The sequence below is a fragment of the Chrysemys picta genome, chromosome 8 (genome assembly GCF_011386835.1).
Source record: "Chrysemys picta bellii isolate R12L10 chromosome 8, ASM1138683v2, whole genome shotgun sequence".
Lineage (NCBI taxonomy): Eukaryota > Metazoa > Chordata > Testudines > Emydidae > Chrysemys > Chrysemys picta.
In genome coordinates this window covers 59,989,713-60,012,510 of record NC_088798.1, presented here as the reverse complement: position 1 = coordinate 60,012,510, position 22,798 = coordinate 59,989,713, and the positions used below count along the sequence as shown (strand labels likewise).

General features: G+C 47.2%; 1 protein-coding gene across 1 annotated transcript in view; it reads right to left on the bottom strand.

Moving 5' to 3' along the window:
- TNR (tenascin R) overlaps nucleotides 1-22,798 on the bottom strand; it is a 293,152-nt gene that overhangs the window by 147,955 nt on the left and 122,399 nt on the right. The window contains exon 2 of the mRNA XM_005304219.5: nucleotides 667-769. The gene's annotated coding sequence lies outside the window, so the exon portion shown is untranslated. The remainder of the gene's footprint in view (nucleotides 1-666; nucleotides 770-22,798) is intronic.

Here is a 22,798-nt window from a genome sequence, read left to right as displayed (position 1 = left end):
TAAACACGAGCAAAGACTCTTTGGAAAGCAGACTGAAGGGGGGAAATGCTGAGAAGAATAAAATATCAGCGTAAATAACTCATTCTTAGAAGAGCTTTGCACTGTCTGGTTCTTTATACTCTGTATGAAGGAAAAACGAGAACATCTGGAAATCTTTGGAATGAAAAGGAAACATGAGTTTTCCTTCGACGTCAGAAAGAGTTATGGCGGATGCTAAAGGGACGTAGAGATGTTTTATTATGGGCTTTGAAGCACTGGAAGTTTTTGGTTAGGTTAGTAAATAATTCAAAAAATGATTTGCGCTGGCCCATCTGAGCTCAGGTATTGCGGGAATAAAGAACAAACCCCTGGTATCACTGAGCACAGTAATACATTTTTATTACCAGCCACATAATCACTAGCTTCCTGAAGTACATTATTAAAAACAAGGTTAGTACTAGCTGCTACAGACCCCATTAGTCCAGAGCCCCAGCTTGCGAGGCGTCCAATAAATAAAGTACCATTTGGGGCCATTTCATTACGTCTGTGGTAGCCAGGCATGAAGCTGAGTTCTGCTCGGACTATCTGCAGAACCACCCACTGCAAAGCACCAAGGGACAATGAACCCCACCCGGATGTTGGAGATTTGGGCGGGAGGGGAAAGCACAAAGTAAGAAGGTCCGGTACCTGCAAGAGTAGGTGGTTTGGTTTTTCCTTCCTCGGCACCCTCTCCTGGATCCAGTTCTCAAATGGAAATAGCCTGTTTATCGAGGTAAGATGCTGTAGCCACCTGTAGAGAGAAAGGTACAAGGGTGTTACCTTTTCATCTCAAGGCAGAGACTTGCACTTGTGGAGATGTCCAGCTTTCAGTGACATGCACATTTCAAGCCTGTTTCCCACTTTTAGCGGGAGGATGGCACATCTTGGCTTGTCTCCCTCCCTGCCTGCTCTGTTAACTCTTTAAGCTCCCATCCACCTGGGGGAGGTCAGTGCATTGTCCTCTGCAGTGATGTACCATCACATGGCATTTCATCATCAAAGAGAAGGCTGTAAAAGCCTTCAGTTTGGAGGGCAGTAATCAGGTACCCAGCTATTACAAGACTCCGGTGGGGATAACAGTATTAAAATAGTGTTCTGATTTTTCATTGTGTTAGTTAACACCACTTGGTCTCAAAATAAGACTAGCACAGTGGCTCCCAACCTTTCCAGACTACTGTACCCCTTTCAGGCGTCTGATTTGTCTTGCCTACCCCCAAGTTTCATCTCACTTAAAAACTATTTGCTTACAAAATAAGACATAAAAATACAAAAGTGTCACAGCATTATATTACTGAAAAATTGCTGACTTTCTCATTTTTACCATACAATTATAAAATAAATCAATTGGAATATAAATACTGTACTTACATTTCAGTGTATAGTATATAGAGCAGTATAAAGTCATTGTCTGTATGAAATTTTAGTTTGTATTGACTTCACTAGTGCTTTTTATGTAGCCTGTTGTAAAACAAGGCAACTATCTAGATGACTCAATGTACCCCCTGGAAAACCGCTGTGTACCCCCCAGGGTTACGTGTATCCCTGGTTGAGAACCACTGCCCTAGGGAAGGGCTGGAAGGCCAGAAGGAATGGAATCTCCCCCACACACACTTTCTGCTTTGCTGCATCACTGCCACTCAGCAAAGACAGAACCATCTCTTGCCCACAGAATATTCATGCTGCATCCCAGATATACTATGCTGCAGTACATTGCCCCCAGCAAAAATGAAATAATTCTGATTACTCTGATCAGATTCCTATGGAGTCATGGAAATTAGAAATGGAAACGACGTGTTACATTCTAATACTGTAATATAATTACTTTGCAATTGGCCCCCTACAGCTTTCAGAAACTTTAATGAATTAAGCAGTACAACACCCCTGTGACATATGTAAATATGGTTATCCTCATGTGGCAGGTGGGAAAACTGAGGCACGGAGCAAGCTGATAACTTCCCCAAGTTCACACAGTGAGTCAGTGATAGAATCCAGATTTCCCTGAGTCTTGCTTCCACCTTTAAAGAGATGGAAAGGGGTAGATTCTGGCCATAAATGGGCAATGGTGAATTCCCCTGGTGGAAGGGTATGCCCCACTGATGTAAAGTGGGCACAGCCAGCTCCTGGGTCAGCTGCTCCGCTGAGCCCCAGCATAATGGGTGTACCGAGGGAAGAAGAAGAAGAGGTAGGTGCATGGCAGAGGTCCACTCTGCTAAACTGGTTCCCCAATGGTGTAGGGTCTCTCTGTGACCTTATACTGGCGGTGTAGGTTAGACTCAGGGCTGGCTCTAGGCACCAGCGCTCCAAGCATGTGCTTGGGGCGGCACTTTCCAAGGGGCAGCACTCTGGCTCCTTTTTTTTTTTTTGCTTGGGGCACAAAAAGCTGGGAGGCAGCCCTGAGTGGAGAAGAGCTGTGGCGGTGGGGGGCGCGGGGAGGGTCGCAGGAAGTAACCCTGGAAGGGGGGCAGAGGAACCGTTCCCCCCCAGTTCACCTCCACTCCACTGCTGCCTGCTCCCCCGAGCGTGCAGCCACTCCACTCCACTTCTCCCCCCTCCCTCCCAGGCTTGCCGCATGAATCAGCTGTTTTGCAGCAAGCCTGGGAGGGAGGGGTAGGAGGGGAAATGCAGCATGCCCAGGGGAGGAGGCAGGGCCTGGGATTTGGGGAAGGGGTTGGAATGGGGAGGAGAAGGGGCGGAGTTGGGGTGGGGCCGGGGGGGGGGGGGGGGGGCACGGGAAATTTTTTTTGCTTGGGGCGGCAAAAAACTTGGAGCCGGCCCTGATTAGACAAGAGCAACCCATAACTTCCTTCCCTGTGCTGAGCAGAGCTCGCGTCAGGGGAGAACTGAGTCTAGAAGCGTGCTGTCACTGGTGTTGGATCCAGAAGAGAGGCCATCTCCCTGCTCTGTGGTGTGGTGCCTCTGTGTACTCTCACGGAGTGGGTGAATGTTTGGAGACAGATTCGGCAGTGCTGCTAGCTCAAGAACTGTCCTAGTGAGATTACAGTTCACGGGGGGAGGGGGGGGGAGGAGGAGGGAAATCTCATCCAAGCAGCTTATGATTTCACCACATCACACCCTGAATCAGTAAAAAGATTATGACATTCCTTGTGTGGGCATAGGGGGGAAGAACCTTAGGGGCATGTCCCATGGTGCTCCCCAAAAAGGACAAGGAGGGGTTGCTTCTAGGGGGGCTTGGCCAGCACCTGTACTCCCTAGAGCGCCCCTGAGTTGGCGCAGTTCCCCAGCACCCTTTGCTCAGGGCTGTGCTTTATTGACTCAATCTTGCTGCATATATCTGCCTCTTAATGAATAGTGGGCCTAGATTGTCACCCCCCTGGCTGAGCACTGCCACTGACTTCAATGGGGACTACTCATGTGAGCAGCCACTTCCTAAGTGAGTAGCGAGATCACAGCCTTGCCCTTGGATTATTTCGCCCTGTATTTAGCTTCTATTTTACAGATGGAATCTCGCTGCATTATTTCCTCTTTATATTTCTAGCCCCTTTCTATTATTCCTCTATCCTCACCCATTTTTGCAACACCTCCCAATATAGTATCAGCTGTGCAGCACTTCAGCCAGGCCCTGTTCGCCGCCTTCCTGCCCTCTCATTAATGACGATGTTAAATAAAACGGAGCCTGCCAGCCTTCCCTGTGGTGGCACCCCACCGGCCAGCCCCCCTCACCTGCTGCTTTGCTCTTCATCATTACCCTGCATCAGTGGGGGTCCAGCCAGTTTTCAGTCCATGGGAGAGGGCTCATCCACAGCCCCTAGGAATGAATTATTCAAGGAAGCTTGTACAAGGCTTTACTGAGTTCTAAATACATTACACATCCGTCACATTTCCTTCATGCGCTCATTTGGCAATCCATTAAAAAGTTAATTAATTTTAATGTCTGGCTTTCTGTACTGATGCCTGGAATGAGCTTTAAAAATAAAACACATCCAAATCTGTCTGAAACAATCACACAGCGGGACTGATGGGAACTGGCTGTTTCACAGAGGTGGTCTCCCTCTCTTGTATTTTTCGCTACACGGTTTCAGATAGAGGTCTTATTCCTCTTGAACTGTTCTAGTGAGCTGCTAAAATAGTTTTGGGCTCTGCTTCCGAGGTGGCTGCATTTCAGAACTGTGATGTATACAGTGTTATAGGTGGGTCTGAGCTGTAAAATTTGGATCTGTATTTTGAAACCATGCAAAGGGACTGATCCAAAGGGTAAAATATTCAAAAGTGCCTAAGTCCCATTTTCAAAAGTGAGTTAGGAGCCTAAGTGTCTCATTGCAAGTCAATGGGATTTTGACTTCAAGGAGCCTCTTTAGAAATTTAAGGTCCTAACCACAGTTGCCAACTTTCATGTGGTATATAAGCATCCCGACTTTCACAATGAGCCAAAAATCAAACTAATCCCATTTCAAAACAAGGCCAAAACAAGCCAATCCCTAAGAACCCCAGCACTCAATGTGACTAGATCCTCCCAGCATGCAGTCTGGGACCATGGTGGGCCCGCTGTGCACCCCTGACTCTCTCCCCCCCTTGACCCTGCTTGCCCCCGCTTGCCCCCGCTTGCCGGGAGCCAATAAAAAAAAAGAAGCAAGAAACTACAACAAGCAACAAGCCAAACAAGCTACAAGCCATAAACTAGCCAATAAGCAACTCACAAGCCAATTAAGCTAAAAACAAGCCCAATTTCTGTTTTTTTTTTTTTCATGGGTTAGACATGTCTGGTCCTGTCTCACTTCAGGCACATCTGAAAATTTTACCCAAAGGGCTGTGGGAAGCCTCCCACAGTTTGAGGTTTTTCCAGTCTGACTTCACTCACTGACGAAGGCTGAGACATTCTGCTCCAGATCCGGAATCTGAAACCACCGTCCATATTCTTAGAGTTATAGATTCTTTAAGGCCAGAGTGACCATTCTGGTCATCTAGTTTGTCCTCTTGTATAACACGGACTGTAAACCACCACCCAGCACATTGGTATCCATTCATTCCTGCGTTGAGCCTCTGGCGGGAAGATTTCAAGCGAAGGCCAAGTTTTCTAGAGTGATCTCCAAATGTGTCCATGCAATCACTCTGTGTGCACAAAAATCCCCATGCTACCCCCCAGTTCAGGACAGCACTTAAAGTTAAGCACATGGTTAAGTCTTGCTGACTTCAATGCAACTTATGCTAGTGCTTAAAATTAAGCATGTACTTAAGTGCTGGCCTGAGTAGGGCTGCTTTCCTGATGTGGGGCTATCGTGTGCCGAAATATCATTTGAGTTGCTTTGGAGTCTTTCAAGTGCCTGTCCTCTGCTTTGGGCATGTTTACCACATTAAACAGACATTTAATTCTAAACACCATATAATAAACTCCTCCCCCAGCAGTGGAGTATTTATGGTTACCTACCACTCTAATCACAGTCATCACATTGGTCCCATTTCCTTACCCCGTCATTCAGCCCTCTGTCCCCAAATGCCTAGTGAAGCACTGCAATATGGCCAGAAAGCTAACCAATCCAGGCCCTGCTGGACCAAGGAGGGAAGCAGAATCCAGGGAAGGACTCTTCAGTAGAACTTGTGAGCAGTCTCCTTCCAGTTCAGCCTGCAGCAGGTTCCATCTCACACGTCCCTGCTAGGCAGCATTGCACATGAAGGGAGCTGGTGTCCCAGGCAAGCGGCTCCCATGTGTACGCACACATTTAATCTTGGAGTCCATAAATTTGCAGGCTCAAATTCTGGGCCTGATCCTGAGAAGTGCTGAGTGCCTCCTGGGTGGTATGGAACACCTGCAGCTCCCCCTGGAGCTCAAGGGTATTGAGGTGCTGAGCATGTCTGCGTAGCTCATGCTGAGGCCCTTTGAAAATCTGTCGGTGTAAAACGCCTTGGGATCCTTGGCATGGACAGGTCTGGAGTCATATAGTCATGTGAGTGCTGCTTGTTATAACAATCACAGTCATACCTTGCGCTCTCCCCATCTGCTTGTTGTACCTGTTGTTGGATACTTAGCAAGCTCTTTGGGGGCAGGGACCATCTTTTCATTGTAGCCTCTAGGAATCACCATAATACAAATAAATAATAGAGAATCAATATAAACGATCACGCTGTAAAAAGGGAAGATTTGGATACATGCCCATCCTTCTCTGCAGATGGCAGGGATCTAATCTGGATGTTTGGCAGCCTTTGAATAGATCTGGTCGGTGTCCCCTATGAGTGGGCAATTTTCATTATACACAGATGATTGCAGACTGCAAATAATTCATTACCTTCTGTTTGGGAGTCTAAATGGGCTCCATGAACTCGGTAGAACAGCTTCCATAATCTGCCTGTGCTAACTTGTTGAAACTTGCTGGTCCGCCAGGTACATTCCACTGGCTTTTCTGCAGCGGAACACTGCTGCCTGCTGCCTAGATCAGTGCTCGGGGGACATTGTTAAAGCAGGACATTATTCTAGCCTTCTGTTTCTCTGTTGCCCAGTGGGGATAGCCCCTCGGCAAAAATCCCGCCAGCCACATCACGAGCTCCTGACAACAGGGATTTCAGTAGAATGCAATGGAAACTTTGTTTTACACCCTCTGATTTGGACACATCCTCCAGTAGTAAAAGGCCTCTGGTGCATAATGGTTAAGCAAGAACAAAATGTGAAACGCTACATTGAAAAGGGCGCACCTTGGAGAGCTCTTAAATGTAGCTTAATTACATTAGTTACACACCAGTCGAGGGGGTAATTTAGCATCTTGAGACATATGCTTTGCTCACTAAAATGAGACATAACTGAAAAATGAACACAGACTGTGCACGTGCTGCCGTTTCCCTATGACCGGGGAGGCTGCAGGCTCTGGATCTGTCTGACAATGAGAGATGCATTGTCTGTAGTGCTCTAAATATGCATAACTTCTTGTGTCCTGTACAGATGGCGAGTGATAAGTGATACCTTTAAAAATCTGGGGTTAAGCTCTTTGGAGCAGGGACTATCTCTCGCTGTGTTTGCAGGGTACCCAGCACAATGGGGCTCTGAGGTTGGTTGGGGTTTCTAGAGGCTATTGCAATGCAAATCATAATCATTATGAGTTGCCCTATTGAAATGAGTAGGATTACTGATGGGAGTGAAATAAAAGGGGCGTGTTTGCAGGATCAGGGCTCCGGCATGCATCATTTCAGTAAAGTAAAAGCAAGCATCTCATAAGAAAACAGGAATTTTTCAATCATTTTAAAAGATGGCAACAACCCATCCCAATATCTGGGTCCACAGGATTGCCCCTCCCCCTCCTGGATAGAAACTAAGGCTTAGATCCTCAAAGGTATTTAGGCACCTAACTCCCATTGATTCCAATGGGATTTAGGCACTGTTGAAGATCTGGCCTTAAAGCCCTTTCCAAAATTTGGGCAGTGGATGATTTTTCCTCTCCATTCTGGACTGAAGGCTTCACACCACATGTTGGTTGAATTGCTTTTTTGCTTCTGTTCCATATCTGTTTGTCTGTCTACTCCAGGGGTGGACAACCTGCAGCATGTGTACCAAAGGCGAGCCGATTTTTAGTGGCACTCTGCTGCCAGCCGGGGTCCTGGCTGCCGGCCCCACTCAGCCTGTTGCCAGCCTGGATGAACAGAACCCTCAGCCTGCAGCGGGCTGAGCGGGGCCAGCGGCCGGGACCCCGGCTGGCAGGAGCTGGCGGATGGAACCCCATACTGGCAGCGGGCTGAGCCGCTCAACCTGCTGCCGGTCTGGGGTTCTGTCCGCTGGCCCCACTTAGCCCGCTGCTGGCTGGATGAACGGAACCCCAGGCCGGCAGCGGGCTGAGTGGGGCCGGTGGCCGGGACCCCGGCTGGCAGGAGTTGGCGGATGGAAGGGGTCCTGGCCGCCGGCCCCGCTCAGCCCGCAGCCGATCTGGGGTTCCGGCCACCGGCCCTCTGCCAGATGGGGTCCTGGCCACCAGCCCCACTCAGCCCACTGCCAGCCTGGGATACCAGCCGCCCGCCCCACTCACCTCGCTGTGTTATTATTTACTTTACATACAACAATAATTTAGTTATATAATATAGACTTATAGAGAGAGACCTACTAAAAACGTTAAAATGTATTACTGGCACGCGAAACCTTAAATTAGAGTGAATAAATGAAGACTCAGCACACCACTTCTGAAAGATTGCTGACCCCTGCTCTAGTCTTTTACACTGTAAGCTTTCTGGTGCAGGGACAGTTTTCTCTTTTTGCAAAGGGCCTAGCACAATGGGGCCCCAATCCTTACTGGGGGCCATTAGGCACTACCAAAATACACATCATCAATACTACGATGGAGAAGAAATTTTACTTGTCCTTGGGGAAGGATCCTTCCCCAGAGGCACCAAGGAAGCATTAGCAATTGGATAGAAATTGTTGGGGGAAAGATTTTTTTTGCTGGGTGGCAGTTTCTGTGTATGAAAGAAGCAACAAATGCATCATGTGATCCCCATGACTATTGGCTGCAGCTGATGAGTGGATTTCATATTTTATTCTTGAATGAGAATTTAGTCCCTTTTGGCATTTGACACCATAGTGCATAAGCCCATCTTCCCCTTTTGGAATGGCCCCATCTTGATGGGCCTGAACCACAAAATTTGGATTCAGATCTGGATTTCTGACATCTTCATATTCTGGGAGGTTTGGATCTGGCGTCAGTCTCTTATAGAAATAGAGGTCAATTCAAAATTCAGATTTGGATCTGGAGTTTAGGGGTTGATTCAGATGAAGATGTTGGGTTTAGCCGTGTCTCTAATTTGCAATGGTAACTGGTTGCACATAGTAAAGGCTAAATTTATGGGGGAAACCATTGGTACCCTCCAGATTGTACATTTATTTATTTAAGCAAAAAATCAACTCTGACTGACAGATGGTGTACACCTTCACAGCCTATTTGCGTACAGCACATATGAACGTTAATGACTTACCTGAATCTCCTTCCAGCTGGTGAACCCACATGCAACTTAATCCAACCTCCCAGCTGCCAAACCTGCCCACAATTCCCCAATGAACAACTCAACCTGATCCTGGACAACAAATCTATTTGCACCTGTCCACCTGAAAATGAACTCTGGATATCCCACCTGCCTCACCACTTCCCCTCCCCCATCACTGCAAAAATTTGGCATTTGCAGTGAGAACTGTTGCTTCAAATTTATAACTAGGGCAGATGCAGATATCTTATGACCAAGGGGAACGCCAAACAACTTTGTCTCAGGGTCTGCCTACGCTGCAATCAGGAGGGGTGACTGTAGCATGTGTAGACATACGTGAGCTAGATTTGATCTACAAAGCTAGCTAGCGTAACATGCAGCCATGGTTTCACGGCTATTGTTACTTGAGCTAGCTTTGCACTCGCTAGATATGAATGTAGGTACAGATAGTGGTATGTCTACATATGCTGCAAACACACCTCCCAGTGGCAGAGACTGGTTTAAGGGACAGTTCCTCAGCTTGAAATCAATGGAGCAATGCCAGTTTACACCTGAGAATCTGGCCCCATGTGACTGTAGAATTGCCACCCTCAGAACCCACGTGTGCCTCATCAACTCACCAACGTGCTGTAGCACGTTGAGGCTACTGAGAAGAGGGAGAACAGAGGCTACTGGGGTGAACAGCAGTGCCTCCTTTTTAAGTTACACTGGGCTGTGTTAGTCCTGCTCCTTGTGACTGAACCCAGATGGTATGAAAAGATTACTGCAGCCTCCAAACCTATCAATTTGGCATCTTTCAGCGGTACTAACTTCACCATAAATAGTAATAAATAAATACAACGTCTCTGCATTAAATTCTAAGAAGTCCATTGAAAACTGTGTACACAGTGAAAACAAACACATGATTAAATAACATCTCTAACAGTATTTCTATAAAAATCCCCCTCTTGAAATAACATGGTTTGAAAGGGGCGTTCAAGTGCTGGTTAACCTCAGTTCAGAAAGATCATTTTTATCACATCATTACGTCAACTGATTAAAACTGAATTAATTCAAACAGAGCACCATTTCCAAATACTGCCTCATCTTGTAAATTCAGCACCAAAAAAATAATAATCTTGATTAATATTAAAGAGCACACACAACCCTAAATCCCTATAAAATCCAGTGCATGAGACCACATTACCAAGAACTCAGTTGGATACAAACAATGAAACAGCTCTGGTTAGAGATCAGTAGATCTCAAAGCCCTTTACAAAGAGGTCAGTTTCATCACCCCCATTTTACAGATGGGAAAACTGAGGTACAAGAAGTCCCTTCCAAGGTCACCTAGCAGCAGCATCAGAAATAGACCCCCCCCATCTCATAAATTCCTGTCTGGTCCCCTAGCTACTAGGCCACGCTGGTTAGGGAAAGGAGATTTGGATACATGAAAACCAACCTGAACCTTCACATCACTCAAACCAAATCTTTTCCAGATGAACGAATCAGCTGAGTTAACTTTTTATGTTTAACCCCCTTCCCTCCCACGTCGTGGATAGGAGCCAAAGACAATCTTATGATTCAAACACAGGATGGGGAGCCAGGAGATGTGGATTCCATTCCTCACTCTGTCAACAGATTCCTGCATGATCTTGGGCAAGTCTCTTCACCCTTTCCGTGCCTCAATTTCCCCTTCTGTATAATGGGGCTAACATTTAGTTTCTTCCTGGGGAGGTCATGAGGCATAATTCATCAATCTTGCAAAGTGCTTTGAGATGCTCAGCTGGAAGGCACAATAGAAGGGCAAATATGTTCAAAGTGCCAAAACAGTAAGAAAGCTGCTCTCATGGTATTTATAGTTGGGGAATCTTTCAGGAAAGTCAGATCTCAGCAGATTTCCACCTAACAGAGGTCTCAGTCAGCATTTATTTTCCCTGTTTTTACTTCCAGCCCAAAGAACAGGTCCAGGAAGTTCGCCGAGATTGCCTGTGAGCGTTGCAGGGCAGAAAGGGCTCTGGGCCACTGTGTTAGAGATGTCAAACTGTCATGGGATGAGGAGGTTTGGGAAAGTCAGGCACAGCCTCAGCCAGCCTCTTCCAGGAGCCATCTCTTCGGCCTGATGGGCTGACATTCACAGTTCACTTTGGGTGACTATTCAAGCTAAAAAGTCACTTGTGCTGGGTATTTGCACGAGCAAAGTGCAAACGCTTGAATGCTCTCAGCATGCACACCCAACGCAGTCAGAAATAAAGTGGAATCAAAATTGTATTTGAATTGAAATGCTGTTTCTCTGAGCTCTGGCTACGAAAAGGAATCTCACACCATCTTCTCTCCCCTTCCCTTAAGTCTTCTTTTCTCTGCCTCCTTCTCGTCCCATATTGCTGACCTCACCTCCCTAGAGATCAGGAGATCCAAAGGAAGCATGCCTCACCACATGTTCCAGCAGGCTGGCCATCTCCATCGCCATATTTGCTAATTCTTCTAGCTCTTTGCTCCCTAGCTCACAACCTATCTGCTGTTCCTATTCAGTTAAAGGTCCAGTCATAATGCAGGGTATCAAAATCAGCTCTGCGGCAACAGACCGTAATATTGTAAACGCATGGTTCTCAGTCAGAATTTCTGACTTTGCTGCAGGATCGAGCAGGAAGAACTGCCGGCTGCCAGAGAGAAAGCCCTGTTTTGGAACACAACAGAGGCCCACAAAAATGATGGGAAGATAGGCTTCTTTGTCCATAATCTTTCCCCCACCCTAAGTGAAACACTGTAAAAAAAAAAAGGCCTGCCCACCATGGCATTTAGCATGTACATTTGGGACTCCTGAAGTATTTGGAGGTAAAGGTTAGATGAGCCATTAGTTTGATGAACTATAAAATATTGAGTCTGTTTCACCTGGCTGCACACTGAACATCTAAAACCATTTCAGAATCATGACTAGCCATTTATCCTCATTTCCCCCCTCCTCAGAGCAGTTGACATCTCTCAAGGTTCTGTCCTTAGTTCCTTTTTGTCTCCGTGTATACTTTCAGCTTACTCATCTACCACCTCTCTGTGGATGATTGCCAAACCTGCCTCTCTCCCCCAACCTGTGTCATTGTACATCTCCAGCTTTCTCTCAGGCCTGGTTTGTGCTACAGAACAAGGTCAATGTAAGGCAGCTCACGTCGACCTAACTCTGTAAGTGTCTACAGTACAATGTTCCTCCTGCCGATTTGACTCGCATGCTACATTGATCTCATAACTCCACCTCCATGAGAGGCATAGCGCTTAGGTTGACATAGTTAGGTCAGTGCAGTGTCAGTGTAGACACTGTGTTGCTTACATTGGTGTCCCGGGGTGACAACCGGAGCCCCGTTGCCCGAAGGCTGACAGCTGGAGCCCTGCTTAAATCGGTGCAAGCGCTCCTGGTGTGGATGCGCACCACCAACAGAAGCAGCATAGTGTGGACACTACAGCAGATTTAATTACTGCGGTGGCCGTAGGTCGACTTAACTTATGTCAACTTAATTTTGTAGTGTAGACAAGCCCTTAGACATCTCCTGCAGATGTCCCACCACCATCACAAACTCAGTCTTTCTAAACAGAGCTTCTCTTACTCCTAACCCTCCCCTTTCTGCTCCTTTCTCTGCCATCATTGCCAGCTCTACCACGCTACCAGGCTTTCAACTATGGTGTCATTTCAATACCCATCACTATCTTTCTGCTCCATGCCTGGGTCCTCACTGAGTCCTGGCCATTCTTCCTCTGTGATATTAGCAAAATCTCCCTTTCCATTTCTAAAGCCTGCTGTGTTAGTTGTAAAAAAAATAGAGCCGTGAGGGGCACACAGCCTGCGTAAACAGGAAATACAGCCATCTTGTGTTCACTTCCACCATGGTGTCCTGAGTTTCTGTAAAGTCCACATTGTGTCAGAACAGTCTAGAATAAAGACGCAAAAGATCACACAGCATCCATACAAAAGGGAGGGAGGGAGGGAGAAAGAAAAACAGACAAGCATGTGACGTTGCACTCCATATGTTTTATGGAAATATGCTAATGAGTGTGAATATAATGTAACTGGAATATGCTTCATGCAAAAGGTCTCTTGTAAGATATCATTACAAAGCTTATAATCTACTGAGTGTGTTCATCCTATTCGTATGTATGTGTTATTCTTGTATTTAAAACTAGAAATATGAAGTATAACTCTGAAGTCCTATTGTAATTATGCAAAGTATGGGCCATTAATGGTGGTTTAGAATCTTGATGGCTCCCATTGACTAGGACAATTGGTTGTAAATGGCTCTGTTTACTTGCAAGCCTTCCTGTGTTCCTGTGAGTCAGGCCAGGAAGAATGGAGGCTTGGGGTCTCACAGGACATGTGACCATGTCACCTGGTACTGGAATCCATCTTAAATCTGGTGCTTTTCCATTTAGAAGGAGGGGTGGGGACCCAGAGAGACAAAAGATTCCCGCCTTGTGCCAAAGCTATAAAAAGGGGTGGAACAGAACAAAGGGGGCTGCCAATCATGAGAAATCTCCTAGTTACCACCTGAGCTGGAACTAACAAGGACTGTACCAGGGATAAGGATTGGGCCCAGACTAAGAAGGAGTCTAGTCTGTGAAAGAAGCTTATTGGAACATCTCTGAGGTTGAGATTTACCTGTATTCAGTTTCTTAATGTATTAGGCTTAGACTTGCGTGTTTTGTTTTATTTTGCTTGGTAAGTTACTTTGTTCTGCCTGTTATTACTTGAAACCACTTAAATCCTACTTTTTATACTTAATAAAATCACTTTTGTTTATTAATTAACCCAGAGTAAGTGATTAATATCTGGGGGAGCAAACAGCTGTGCATAGCTCTCTGTCAGTGTTATAGAGGGAGAACAATTCATGAGTTTATCCTGTATAAGCTTTATACAGAGTAAAATAGATTTATTTGGGGTTTGGATCCCATTGGGAACTGGGTATCTGAGTGCTGGAGATAGGTAACCTGCTGAGTGGTTTTCAGATAAAGTCTGCAGCTTTGGGGGCATGATTCAGACCTGGGTCTGTGTTGCAGCAGCCTAGTGTGTCTGGCTCAACAAGGCAGGGTTCTAGAGTCCCAAGCCATCAGGGAAAATGGGCTCAGAGGTAATTTCAGCATGTCAGGTGACAGTCCCAAGGGGGTCTCCATGACCGAACCTGTCACAAATCCTCCAGCCCAGACAGAAAAGCTGCACAGAGCTAGCAGCAAAACAAGAAGAGAAGTTCTGAAAAACACAGAGAGCCCAGAGCTGTAACAGGGAGTGATAAAAGAATATGAAATAATGAAGTTAAGCCAAGCCCCTCAATAACACCTGTTTGTTTCCCTAAAAAGCACCTTGAGGGATGGTCACTCTAGGTAAGCAGCTTCCAGAGATTTTGTCTGGCTTCTGGTTGAGATCAGCAATCAGAGGAGAAACAAGTTAATACCCTGCTCTATACAATGGGACCTGTAGCAGAGGACATTACCCTTTCCAGAAGCCTCACAGCCGCTCAGATTAAACAGTTGAATACAGTTAAAGAAGAACTGAACAAGTATTTCATGCCATGCTGCAATAGGATTTTTGAGAGAGCATGCTTCCACCCAGAAAAGCAGGAGAAGGAGGAGTCAGTGACTGATTCATAACAGCCCTGTACATCCTAGTCCAGATCTGGGGGCATGAGCGAAGAATTTATCAGAGACAGGCGTTGGAGGGCTGAGGGACAGCCAGCTATTCGATAGACTCCAAAATAATCCTAACCTCACCCTAGAGATAGCCAAGAACATAGTCCTCCAAAGTCATTTTGTAAAGGAGCAACAGACTTTCCTCAAGAATAAGGAAAGGGAGGGTCCAGTGTAGAAGCCATAGATATGGGGAGGAAAATAACTCAAGATACCTAGAAACAATACTCTCCCCAAAACCAGTGCAAAGACAAAGGGATCCAGAAAGAGCAATGCAAAGAAAAAGAAATACAACAGGAGCATGAAAGCATGCCCATGGTGTGACAGATCACCACACAGCAAATGGCTTTGTCCAGCAAGAGACACCACATGCACAAAATGTCTAAAAAGAGAATATTATTCAGCAGTCTACTGGGTCTAAATGCCGTAGTTGAAGAAGACCTAAATAATACTGAGATTGTATGCCTTGGAGACAGAAGAAAAACACAACGAACCACCACGGATCACCACAATCATCTAGGGGAAGTATGAAATAGACTTTAAAATAGACACAGGTGCTGTAACAGTGATTCCAGAATCACCTTATAGGAGGATGAATGCACCAAAACCTCAAGAGCCAAAAAAGATATTAAAAGGGCCAGGACAGTCCCCATTAAATGAGAAAGGAAAATTTTTGACCACTCTGAAACCAGGAGAGCAGACTATGTCCCAAGAGATCTACATTGAGGTTGGTTTAACTGCTCTACTGGGCTAACCAACAATCACAGCCATAGGCCTAGTAATAAGGATAGAACCAGTCACCATGCACCTAGAACCTAAGATGAAGATGGGGTTCCTGAAATTGTTCCATGGCCTGAGGAAACTAGGGGGAGAATACCAAATACAAATCATTTGCTCCGTCGACACCTAGATGAGTCTCCGTCCCTTTACTGCCCAGGGTGAAAAGCAGAGCTCAGATACATGGAGCCAATGGTGTCATTTCCAGACCACACTTCACAACAGAATGGTGTGCAGGCATAGTAGTGGTCCCAAAACCAAATGACAAGGTTCGAATCTGTGTAGATCTTACCAACCTCAGTGAGAATGGCTGTAGAGAGCAGCATTTATTCCCTTGCGCAGAACGCACCCTCCGACAACGTAGTGAAGCAACATTCTTATCAAAACTGGATTTTCAGTCTGGATTCTGGCAGATACTTCTTGCTGCAGAATCAGCGTGGCTAACCACCTTCATAGCACCCGTTGGAAGGTTTTGTTTCAATTGACTACCATTTGGCATATCACCTGCTCCTGAACACTTCCTGAGGAAAATGTCACAATTCTTGGAAGGGTTCTCTGCAAAGTGGATGACATCCTTATGTACAGATCAACTTAAACCCAACATAACCAACGTCTCTTTGCAGTCCTGAAGTGACGTGTGAAGTCAGGTATAACACTCAGTGACAGGTGTCAATTCTCAAAAGACAAAATTAAGTTTCTTGGCCAGATTATTGATTGAACAGGGATCAAACCAGATCCAGAGAAAGTGCAAGCAATTACCCACAAGAAGGAGCCTCAGAGTATCAGTGAGCATGTTGACTCATGGGTATGGTAACACACCTGGTGAAATTCCTACCTCACCTAGCAGAGAAGACAAAGCCATCGTGAGACCTTCTGAGCCCACAAAATTCCTGGTATTGGGGGAACTAAACAGAGGCAGGCATTCAGAGAAACAAAACAAGACCTCAGCAGTCCCCCTCGTTTGGCCCTGTATAACCCAAATAAAACCACATCAGTTTCAGTTGATGTCTCATCCTGTGGGAAAGGGGTGGTCCTACTTCAGGAACAGTCTCCTTCTTTGTAGTGTCCAGTAGCATATGCCTCACAAGCAATCACCAGTACAGAGCAGCACTACACGCAAATAGAAGAAGAAGCCCTAACCACTACATGGGCTTGTGAACTGTTCAGAGACTTTCTTGTGGGCATAAAATTTCATGTGGAAACTGATCATAAACCACTAGTCGCTTTGATAGGTTCAAAAAAAACCTAGATCAGTTACCATCTTGGATACATTTTCCAATGAGACTCATGCAGGTTCAGTTTTCAATCCAACCCCCCCCCCCAACTTACGCAATCATTCTGTTCCGGAAAGCCTTGCATAACTCAAATTTTGCATAAGTCGGAAACATATACCCGTACATTACGCAAAAATTTCCGCAACTCCAAAATCCTATTTCTGGCTTATGGAACGTTTTCCGTAAGTGCGAATTTGTGTAAATCAGGTCTTGTGTAACCTGGGGAGCGTCTTTACCCATATGCTGGGGAAGAACCTCACCATAGGTAATATGCTCTCCAGGGCCCCAATCTCAGACACGTCACAGCAAGAGAGTTAATAATAGGAGCTGCTCATGGAAGGTTTTGTAGATGCAGTATTTATTACTTTACCAATCAAGGAAAAATGCCTACAAGAACTGAAAAAGATGCAAGAGGCAGATAACATGCTGAGCTAAGTCATGACCCATTGCAGAGAGGGTTGGACAACCCAGATGAAGTCAGAAACCTCCATGACCCATGGGTGGTTTTGGGGGATCTTACCATAAATCAAATATGACATTCCAGGATTCAATCCAGACCAGTGGGTAGATGTGTCACCCCTGCCCTGCAATCTGGGAGCCTTGCAAACAGCTGTTGTAGCTCCCACCTGGGTTACTCACAAACAGCCTGGCAGCATGCAGGTAGCACCCTGAGTGTCTGTGTATGGCCACAACCCTGGGGCAGCAGCTCTGACTCCAACAAACACCTGTTAGCAAACCCCAGCCACACTCTGGCTCCCAGCAATTTTGGTTACTGTTTTCAGGGTGACCCCAGCACACTCCCAGTCCCAAATTTTGCCCCAGAAATCTGTTTTCTGCACTGTCCAGCCCTCTCCTGAACAGTCCAGATATATTAGGTTGTTGCCTCTCTAAGGAGATCAATATGCAACAGTATGCTCCCTTAAATAGCGTTACCCACACTGTTCACAACACTGGATTAGTTCTGATTAAAAATAAAACAAGTTGATGTAACTACAAGGAGATAGGTGTTAAGTGAGTACAAGTACAAGGTGCTGAAATTAGAAGTGGTTACAAGAGAAATAAAGATAAAGCACTTCCTAGGGCTAAACCTTAACAAACTAGACTTGGTTCAAGATAAAATTCTTACCACATGCTCTCAGCAACAGGGCTGACCAAGTTTCAGGTTTGGATCAGCTCCCAAAGTCCATCAACTGTTTCTTTTGTCTTTTTAAGTGAGAGAGAGATGGATAGGGAGAGAGAACTTGGGATGTTTTGCCCCTAACTTTCCTGAGGGTTCCCCCACATAAAGTTCATTCCTGCTGTGAGGGTAGAGGCCAAGAGTCTGGGATGCAAGAGGTTCCATGCTGTTGTTTGCTAAGATGCAGATCAGTTTGTTCCTGTCCGGTTCCTGGCCACTTGACAGGTGATGGCCCATCAGCTTTTTTGACACTTTGCTAGAGGCACCAGCTTGTCCTTTGCCTTTGAGAAGCTGGTTTACCCAGACTTGTCTGGAAAACACATTTCAGACTTAATTTCAGCTTATGTTTATAACTTACATGGAATGTTGCAAAGGATACCTCACAAGGCACATTTTGTATAAAGATTATTACAAGAGTCTGTAGAGTGAATACAGGGGTGCATTCACGCACACCATGGCCTGCTGTTACAGGAGTCCAGAGTCAAGGAAATCCTTGACAGACTGCATGAGGGACACCAAGGAATTACAGGAATTATGCAGGGAGACAGCTAAACAGTCTGTTTGGTGGCCTAGGCTGAGCAAACAACCACAACAGAGAGTCAGGAAAGGTGATATTTGCGTTTGCATGAGAACCAAATCATTGGAACCATCACTACCCTCTCCCAGACAGGCTGACCTTTTCCATCTGCATAATCCAACCTGCCTTTTGGTAACTTATGTCTTGAAGTTGCCAAGTTGCTCAACACATCAGGTGCAGTTGTGGAGAAGATAAAACCCATTGTTGCCCGTTTGGGGATCCCCAAGCAAGCAGTGTCTGACAATGGTCCCTAGTTTATTACTGAAACGTTTTAAGAGGTTTCAGAGACCTACAGTTTCAATCACATCACACCCAGCTCCCTGTTCCCCCAGAGTAACAGGGAAGCAAAATGCACAGTAAAGACTCTAAAACAACTCCTTTCTAAATGCTCAGATCCTCATCTCACCCTCTTAGCGCACTGGTCGACACCTCTAGCAAACAGCTTCAGCCCTGCAGAGCTAGGGATGGGAAGGAAGCTGTGGTTCATGATCTCAGACATCCCTTCCCAACTTAACCCTTGTTGGCCTGACTTCCTGAGACTACAGAAGAAGGAAGATCAATATAAAACTTTCAAGAAGAGGGACTTTGACAGGCACCATGGAGACCAATCCTTGAGAGTATTGAGTCCAGGAGATTACATTTGGGTGAAAGACTCTCAAAAAAAAGGGGTCAGTGCAGGGATGTGCCAGAACCCCTTGATCCTACTTTGTTAGTGTGCTAGCAGGATTCATCCATCAGAACCAGTGTCATTTTGTTGAGTGACCCCAAGAACCAACATCCGAAGAAGTGGGCTGTAGTCCACGAAAGCTTATGCTCTAATAAATTTGTTAGTCTCTAAGGTGCCACAAGTCCTCCTGTTCTTCTTTTTCCCAAGAACCAATACACTCTGATCCCTACACCGAGACAGAACCTATGAACAACCCCCTGCCTGCCCATGTAGAACTGCCAGCATGTCTTCCAGATCCTCTCCCTGCAAGGATGTATCCTGCTAGAGAAAGACATTCCTAGAGAATTACTTAAGATCTTGAGAATCCAAGAAAATCAGAGGACTACTAGCCAAATATCATAAAAGGGCAGAATAAATCCCTGGCACAAGGCTGTAGGTTTGAGCAGTCTACCCCATCTAGGGCTGTTTATTTTTGTTTGCATTGCAATTTTATTTTGTTATATCTTGCTGTTTTTTATGAAAAGTTTGGATAAAGGTTTATCACCCTTCCTCTTCAGAAAGTGGTTAGCTGTGAAAAGACAGAACCACTAGGGGACATTGAGCAGGGAAGTATAAGCCTGTGTAAACAAGAAATGAAATCAGTCTTGTTCTCACTTCCACCATGGTGTCGGGGTCTCTGTAAACTCCACAAAGGCCTTGTTCCCACTTTGGGCTTCTCTTGCCATGAATACTGCAGTCTTCTCTTGCCAGGCCTCTCCCCTGCCACTCAATGGACCATGCTGCTGTCAAAGCCACTATCTTCTCCCCCCCTAAGGCTCTGATCACATATCAAGCCTTAGGTCCCTTCACGGACTTCTGTGCCTTTTACCACATCCCATTTCAGTTCCTTCCCACCCTCAAGCCCTGGCATAGCCTTGTCCTCCCTTACATCTCTGCTCTCATAAGTTCCTGCGCCTTCTCTCCCTAGTGCACCTATCTTTTGCCTCTTATTCTCTGCTTTCTTTCTCCTCTCATGGCCCTAGGCTTGGAAGGAGCTCTCGGTTCTTGTTGGCCACATGCACTTTAAAGCCACTTCCTTCCTGCTTCAGTCTCCTCCCCGCCCCTCCTATAACTAAACCACTGTCCTATAGCTTTGTCTTAAGTCTCAGAGGATTGGGCCCTAAACCTTCAGGATTTGGTCCTTACACTAAGTTCATTGGGGGGCCTACTCGAGGTTTTGTGAATCACCATTTGCCATGCTACACAAGAGCTGGCTTCTCTCTGGTCTGGCACGTAAGCCCAGCAGGGCTGGGAGTGAGAGCGTAAAGGAGCCTTCTCCCTCTTCACATGGCCTCAGTATGAGCCAAGTGACACAGCAGCTCCAGGGCTTGGGAGAGCAGAGTGACTCCCTGTTCCCAGGTGGCACCTGGCCCCCAGCTATTTGGGGAGGGACACAAAGGCAGTGAAAGCCATGGCTTCGTCCCTGTTATGCACTGGCGAATGGAGCTTGGCCAGCTGTAAGTGGGGGAGTGTGTTGCATCCTACCATGAGATATAGCAATGTGCAATGCCGGGGGGGTGGGGAGGTTCCGGGAGGCATTCTGCAGCCCCACTGACACCAGTGGGCCTCCTGGGTTATGAAGCTGCTGCAAGATCTGGCCCTAAACCATTTGGGGCTCCGTGGTTTGGGGTGCAACAGGCTTAGCAACTCCCCTGCCTGAAATGCCATGCCTTCTATAATAGGGGTTCTCAACCTTTCTCTTTCTGAGCCCTCCCACCCCAACATGCTATAAAAACTCCAGGGTCCAGAGGAGGGGGGAAGGGGCTCTGGGCCAGTGGAGAGGCGGGGGGCGGGAGGCTTGGGCATAGGTGTAGTTTGACTTCTATTTTGGGTGGGCAGGGGCCAGTGGGGCTCTAGCCAGCTCTGCACAGCGGGGTCCAGGGAAGGAGTGTCACCTCCACCCCCTGACTCACCTCAGCAGGCCACCTGCCTGTCTGGGTTGTGGGGTGCAACCAAAAATTATAACTCAAAGGTGGGGGGCTCAGCTCAAGAAGTTTGAAAACAGCTCAGGGTGCAGGGAGGGGGGTAGCTAGGGGCTCTGTGCGGGCAGGGGAGAGGGGTACCTAAGGGCTGTGTGCGGGCACAGGAGTAGCTCTGGGTGCAAGGAGAAGGGTAGCTGGGGCTGTTTGCCAGGAGGGGGAGCTCAAGGTGCAAGGGGAGGGGTAGCTGTGTGACGGGAGGGCTCCCCTGTGGTAGCTGCTCCCCAAGGGCTCAGCCAGGCACAGAACTGGGTCCCCCTGCCCAGGCAGCTCTTACCGGCTGCGTGAGCAAAGGGAGCTGGGAGCTGAGGAGCAGCTTGAACCCCCCACACCAGCAGGAGATGGGGGAACTTGGTGGCTGCCTGCTCCATGGCACCAGACAGAGCAAGAGTTGTCCTGCACTGCGCGCACACACACACCAGCTCCGGCTTCCCACCTCCGACCTGGCCAGGGGGCAGGGAGAGAAGGAAGTGGAGTGTGGGTGGAGTAGCCTTGGGATTGCCCTGCTCTTGCATTGCAGTTTGGGGCGGGGCGGGGCGGGGCAGGGCAGGGCCCCTCCTTCTTCCCCCCCGTGCTCTGCCAACTCTGCCCATGGGCTCAGGCGCTTCAGCCTGGTAGGAGGTGCTGGGGCTCAGGATCTGGGTTTCAGCTGCGGGGCCCCACGGCCCCGCATTGAGAACCGCTGTTCTAGAACGCGCAGGCCCTTGGTTTAATGGCTTGTTTGAAAGGCGGTACCTCCGGCTGCACAGCACCACCTAGCAGCAGGCGGGTCCCATGACTCAGAACCGAAAGAACCCGCCGTGCTCAGTTATTGCCCCCGGGCTCTTCTGGGAGGTCCCTGCCCGCGTGCGATAGGCAACGGGATCACAGCACAAGACGCGACGGCTGCAGGCATCATTCTGACATCTTATTAGAAATTGTTACTCCCAGAGATTTAATTTCCTTTCAGCCCTTCTGATAAGTGTCAACAAAAATGTACAAGTGTAATAATCCTCCAGTATCTTATTATCCTCCTCTGCAAGTTGCTGGCTGCTGCTAACAACCATTGAAAAATAACGCTCCGTCTTTGATCCTCTAACAAATCCCCAGCAGTCTTTCCCCTTGTTTCTAATTACTAGGGTTTCTGTATTAATTAAAGCAGAGGGAGAGCCGGAGTTCACAGCTTTTTGGAAGGAGTTTCGATCTTAAACCCCCATCCAAAAGGGAGAGAATAAAAGCAGGAGCTGAGAAGATTAGTTCAAGCTAGTCTCTGCAAACGGACTCGGCGCTGATATCAGGATTTCACAAGCAGGACGAGTTGAAACATGCTCCTCGATGGACTATTGGAATCACTGTAGTTCCCCTGGGGGAGGGCAGGGAAATGCATTTTCTTGAAGACTTGCGTTTCAATTATGCCAGCTCCCTGCTAAAGCAGCGCATGGGAGGAGACAGGCTGTTTGGCGAGCCAAAGCCTGGAGACGTGACGGACCTGATTCATCATTGTGCTAGGGCCCCTTTATGCCAGCTGAGCTAGCCCCCAAAGTCTGCAGGGCAGGTGTAAGACCTGTCCCCTGAGCATACCCCTTGGTCAGGGGGCCCCTATGCCAGGCAGGCACAGAGCCAGCTCCAGCAGGTCTGAATTGCCTCCCCAGCAGCCCTGGTCTGGGGGCATTCTGGAGCAGGAGCAGGTCAGAGGAAGAAGGGGGCAGTTTTGGCATAGAAAGAGGCATCGTCGGGGTGGGCCTATGACCCCGCAAAGCC